The following is a 6,682-nucleotide window of genomic DNA, read 5'->3' on the forward strand; positions in this document are numbered from 1 at the left end:
TACATAAGGACAAAACGCCAACTTGGTATAGTTAGTATCAGAGACGGCGCGCGTCCACCCCTCCCACACACAGTCTCCTCCGCTGGAACACTGCTGTAACCTTGGTGTTATTTTTGTTCCTCTGAATTCGCACACAAAGTCATGGTCGGTGATTCCTTCTCTGGTTGTAGATCTGCTGTTGGCGCTGAAGGAGGGTCATAAGGTGTGTTGGTGACGGTGGTCGGTCATCACCACAACAACCCGTCAGCCAGAGTCCGTTTTCCCCACCTGAGAGTGCTGCTGCTGGATCATCAGGGTACGAAAGTGTTTCCAGCGACCCCCGGCAGCGACCAAGCCGCCGCAGGGTGGTCGCCAGACGGCACGCCACTCCCGCCTGGAACGTTTAAGTGAGGTACGCTTCTCTCGCCCTCTTGTTGTGTAACACGTACTAGTGCAACTGTTTGGTTCGTTGTATGTTCGGGTGAATATACTTCCTTCAGTGTCTGTTGTTTGATTATGTTCCTCGGTCTGTTACAACAAGGACGTTTCTTACCGACTGTATACTAGGTAAAGGTGTGGCGAACAACTGTCCGCCCAGGTGTTCAGGTAAGTTTCATCGATTCTTCCTGTCCGTACGTTAACTGACGGACAGCATGATAACGTCCCCAGACGAAACCGAAGTTTTCACGCATGCCTGGTGCAAAGAGTACTTATTAACGCCTGTTAATTCAGGTCCAACACGGTAGAGTAGAACCCAGACTCTCCCTTGTAATTGGGCGGATAAAATTGATCGAGAGGAGAGAGGTGGAGGGAGGAGAGCCGGGTGATGCATGACGGCGCCATCGACTGTTATCTTCACTACTAACAACTCCAGCGGTATCACCTCTCGTGGGGTAACACGCTTTAACGAAGGAGAATACACACACACACACACACACACACCATATGTTCGGTCTGTTAACTCTGTGAACACCAGCAATAAATCCCTGCTGGTTTAACTGCTCCTGATGCAATTCAGCCCCTCCTCCCGAAAATAGGACCACAACTATCATTAATTTCTCAGACGACACGACCCTCACCAGAGCCACCCAGGGATCATCTACGTTAACATTGGTCTCGTCTCCTGTCAACATAAACCAATGACGGCGTGTTCGTGGTACGTTTCCCAACACTGATCCACCACAGTCTGGTGTTTGAAGCCTCAGGCAACAATGGCCCCAGAGCTGAACTAACACCGTCCTGCATTAACCCCTGCTAGTTGACGTCGGTGTTTACTAAACTTCTGAATGGATTTAGAAAAGTACAGCAAGGTGGAAAGGAACATTGTTATTTACGACGGTCAAATATGAATGGCTTATAAGAGTCAGTGTTTGAAACTTAAGAAAATACTGTTAAACGGGGACCCTGACAGAGGCGGGTTACGGGAGAACTTCATCCTGGGTTAAAGCCTCTCAACACACTTTTAATGACGAAAATCTCCCCAGACAATATCCATCAGTAAAATCCATCAGGACAAACTCCGCCAGTTTGGGTCGTTTTTGTTATAGTGTTGTAAACAGTTTTAGGAAGAGGGTGACGGTGTGTGTCTGGCAATCTGGTGTACAGGTGGGTTTTAGACTACAGGTGTGTACAGGTAGGTTTGGACTACAGGTGTGTGTGCAGGTAGGGTTTAGACTTCAGGTTCGGGGGGTTTGGACTTGGAGTGTGTGCAGGGAGGGTTTAGACTGCAGTATGTGCACAGGTGGGGTTTAGACTACAGGTGTGTGACAGGAGGTGTTTTAGCTACAGGTGTGTGCAGGTAGGGTTTAGACTGCGGGTGTGTACAGGTAGGGTTTAGACTGTGTGCACAGGTAGGGTTTAGACTACAGGTGTGTGTGGGTGGGTTTAGACTACGGGTGTGTGCAGGTGGGTTTAGACTGCGGGTGTGTGCTGGGGGGTTTAGACTACAGGTGTGTGCAGGTGGGGTTTAGACTACAGGTGTGTATACAGGGAGGGTTTAGACTACAGGTGTGTGGCAGGTAGGGTTTAGAACTGGTGTGTGCAGGGGTGGTTTAGACTACAGGTGTGTGCAGGTAGGGTTTAGACTACTGGTGTGTACAGGTAGGCTTAGGACCTGGTATGTACAGGTAGGGTTTAGACTACAGGTGTGTACAGGTAGGGTTTAGACTACGGGTATGTACAGGTAGGGTTTAGACTACAGGTGTGTGCAGGTGGGTTTAGACTGCGGGTGTGTGTTGGTAGGGTTTAGACTACGGGTGTGTACAGGTAGGGTTTAGACTACGGTGTGTTATCAGGTAGGGTTTAGACTACAGGTGTGTACAGGTAGGGTTTAGACTACAGGTGTGTACAGGTAGGGTTTAGACTACAGGTGTGTACAGGTAGGGTTTAGACTACAGGTTGTGTTACAGGTAGGATTTAGACTACGGGTGTGTACAGGTAGGGTTTAGACTACGGGTATGTACAGGTAGGGTTTAGACTACAGGTGTGTACAGGTAGGGTTTAGACTACAGGTGTGTACAGGTAGAATTTAGACAAAACTTCCCCCCAAATGAACCCATAATGACTGGTCCTCACCCCTAATCATTAAGTTGGGACTAGTTAGGGACCTGGACCCATTTGACCAGTTAGCGACCCGGGGGAAACACTGCGGGTGATTCCTTCCTCGTCGTCCCAGCACAGGTGGATCAGGTTACCGTGGCTCAGTAATAAGACCTATGGTGTCAGGTGACCTACTGGCGCCTTGCTCATCCAACTTGTGGAGAAAAAAATGTACAATGAATTACGGATCACCTGAAGATTAATTAACCCTTAGTTTAGTCCACCTAAAGATTAATTAACCCTTAGTTTAGTCCACCTGGAGATAAATTAACCCTTAGTTTAGTCCACCTGAAGATTAATTAACCCTTAGTTTAGTCCACCTAAAGATTAATTAACCCTTAGTTTAGTCCACCTGGAGATAAATTAACCCTTAGTTTAGTCCACCTGGAGATTAATTAACCCTTAGTTTAGTCCACCTGAAGATTAACTACCCCTAACGCCATCCAAACCTAACCCAATCACGCTAACACTAACCAAACGATCCTAATGGCAACCTAACAACCCAATAAAAGCATCAAAATCACTAACCTGGAGCAGCCAAACTACCCTAACTTAATCCATCCACCATAACACTAACCTAATTTAATCACCCTAACACTAACCTAACCAAATCACCCTGGAGCAACCAAACTGCCCTAACTTAATCCATCCACCATAACACTAACCTAATTTAATCACCCTAACGCTAACACTAACCTAACTTGATCCATCCACCATAACACTAACCTAACCTTACCTAACCCCCATTTAAGGCGGCGTTAGAGTGGTTAATCTTCAGGTGAAATAAGATGAGATGATTTACAGTAGTATTGAATTTGTATTGACAGTTTGAACATGTGGCTGTAATGCTTGTGTGTGTTAGTGTCCAAGGGCGACGATTAAAACACACGCACACACACGCAGGACAAGCACGGACCACACATACATACACAGGACACACACACACATGTATACACAGGACATACACACACACACAGGCATACACAGGACATACACACACACACATGACATACACAGGACACACACACACACACACACACATGTATATACACAGGACACACACACACACACACATATATATACACAGGACATACACACAGGACATACACACACACACACACACACATATATATACACAGGACACACACACACACACACATATATACACAGGACATACACACACACACAGGACATACACACACACACAGGACATACACACACACACACACATGCATTACTTCTCACGCGAGGAAGGAGCAGCTGGTTGAGTCTTAAGGTTAACTCAGTATATACAGTTCAACACATCGGCTGGTTGAGTCTTAAGGTTAACTCAGTATATACAGTTCAACACATCGGCTGGTTGAGTCTTAAGGTTAACTCAGTATATACAGTTCAACACAGCGGCTGGTTGAGTCTTAAGGTTAACTCAGTATATACAGTTCAACACAGCATTTGGATTTGAGTCTTAAAGGTTAACTCGGTATATACAGTTCCATACATCGGCTGGTTGAGTCTTAGGTTAACTCGGTATACAGTTCAACACATCGGCTGGTTGAGTCGCAGGTTAACTCGGTATATACAGTTCAACACAGCGGCTGGATTTGAGTCTTGGAGTTAACTCGGTATATACAGTTCAACACAGCAGCTGGTTGAGTCTTAAGGTTAACTCAGTATATACAGTTCAACACAGCGGCTGGTTGAGTCTTAAGGTTAACTCAGTATATACAGTTCAACACATCGGCTGGTTGAGTCTTAAGGTTAACTCAGTATATACAGTTCAACACAGCAGCTGGTTGAGTCTTAAGGTTAACTCAGTATATACAGTTCAACACATCGGCTGGTTGAGTCTTAAGGTTAACTCAGTATATACAGTTCAACACATCGGCTGGTTGAGTCTTAAGGTTAACTCAGTATATACAGTTCAACACATCGGCTGGTTGAGTCTTAAGGTTAACTCAGTATATACAGTTCAACACAGCGGCTGGTTGAGTCTTAAGGTTAACTCAGTATATACAGTTCAACACAGCGGCTGGTTGAGTCTTAAGGTTAACTCAGTATATACAGTTCAACACAGCGGCTGGTTGAGTCTTAAGGTTAACTCAGTATATACAGTTCAACACAGCGGCTGGTTGAGTCTAAAGGTTAACTCAGTATATACAGTTCAACACAGCGGCTGGTTGAGAAGTAATTGGGTGAAGAAAACTGCCTCAGGATAATGATAATTGGCCAGTAAGTTCCTCCGCCGGGGCCACTTGTTTTATAATGTGGCATGTTATTACAGACACACAGGATACGTGAACAAAACACACACAGAGGACACATACACACACACACACAGGATACATGAACAAAACACACGCAGACACAGAGGACACATACACACACACACACAGGATACATGAACAAAACACACACAGAGGACACATACACACACACACACACAGGATACATGAACAAAACACACACAGACACAGAGGACACATACACACACACACACACACACAGGATACATGAACAAAACACACACTGACACAGAGGACACATACACACTGACACAGAGGACACATACACACACACACACAGGATACATGAACAAAACACACGCAGACACAGAGGACACATACACACACACACACAGGATACATGAACAAAACACACACAGAGGACACATACACACACACACACACAGGATACATGAACAAAACACACACAGACACAGAGGACACATACACACACACACAGGATACATGAACAAAACACACACAGACACATACACACACACACATACACACACACACACACACACACACACACAGGATACACTAATGCTTCCTAAACCAACTAACACAACTCCCCAACCACCATATAGGCCAACCTAACCTGCTCCTACCAAATAACGTTAGGGTGATTAATCTTCAGGTGAAATAAACTGGGGTGGCAATTCTTCAGGTGACCCCGAACTTATTTATTTACTTATTTCTCGGGAAAGAAAATAAGTTGTCTTAAAAACTCCGGCGGGAAACAAGAATAAAGTTTGTTTATATCACGTTAGCTGTCAGACGCGGTAAATCCTTGACCTGGTACCGTTTACCATCCCGAGGGCTTTAGTTTACCGTGGTGAGTTAGCTTATTCTTGTGGATATTTTAGCCGGTTATATTAAGTTAGCTTTAAATTCTGTAAATAGAATTGACTACTTGACAGATCTAAAATCTCTCTCTCTCTCTCTCTCTCTCTCTCTCTCTCTACTTATCAAATTTATCTCTATTTATCAATCGTTATCTTTCTCTCTCTCTGTTTATCAATCGTTATCTCTCCCTCTCCGTTTATCAATGTATAGTATATATCAGGTGCCTACAGGAGAGCTCAGGTTCTCAACTGGCTCAGCCATGTTAATATTGTTATTATTATCCACTCTGTGTTTTTCTGGCTAAACTGATTCAATTCAACTCTCTCTCTCTGTTGATCTGTTGGGTGAGCAAGAGACGGTGTGTTTCCTGACGGCTTTAGGGAGACATAACATAAGTCTTGTCTGAATTATGCAGTGAGGAGTCTTTGGCAGGGTGAGGGGGGAGGGTCAATGTTAGGAAAATGACAACGAACATGACTACGGGATACCCTTGTTTAGCGGTCAATGTTAGGAAAATGACAACGAACATGGCTCCGGGATCCACTTTATCATTTTCAGGACGATACGAGAAAAAATAACACTAACCGGGTGAAGCTAAACTATCTTAGGCATCTTAGATTAGCGTTCACTTGAGTTGTACAGGAATGATCATTGCTCCAGTGACCTTGTTCGTGGTGCTTCTATAAACAGTGGCTATCCTGGTCGACGGAGGGCGGGAGAGGAGTGGAGTTCAGTAAATCTAGTTAAAAGCTTTAGCAAAGAATCCCTGATTGTACCTCAGTCACTACATCTCTCCCCCTCCCTCTCTCCCCCTCACCCCCCCCATTCTCCCTCCCTCGCCCCCCTCATTCTTTCTCTCTCTCTCCTTTACTTAGCTGATTGAATCTGTTAACCCCGTGACTAGATCGTATTGGAGGTTGGGGTCTTGATTCCACCACCGTAAAGCAAGACCCCCCCCTCCTATATAATAAATAGGG

General features: G+C 45.0%; 1 protein-coding gene across 1 annotated transcript in view; it reads left to right on the plus strand.

The window, feature by feature from the left end:
- Positions 1–330: 330 nt before the first annotated feature.
- LOC121860615 (clavesin-2-like) overlaps positions 331–6,682 on the plus strand; it is a 62,783-nt gene continuing 56,431 nt past the window's right edge. Inside the window, exon 1 of the mRNA XM_042357841.1 lies at positions 331–424. The gene's annotated coding sequence lies outside the window, so the exon portion shown is untranslated. The remainder of the gene's footprint in view (positions 425–6,682) is intronic.

Source organism: Homarus americanus, unplaced genomic scaffold (assembly GCF_018991925.1).
Source record: "Homarus americanus isolate GMGI-L3 unplaced genomic scaffold, GMGI_Hamer_2.0 scaffold11150, whole genome shotgun sequence".
Lineage (NCBI taxonomy): Eukaryota > Metazoa > Arthropoda > Malacostraca > Decapoda > Nephropidae > Homarus > Homarus americanus.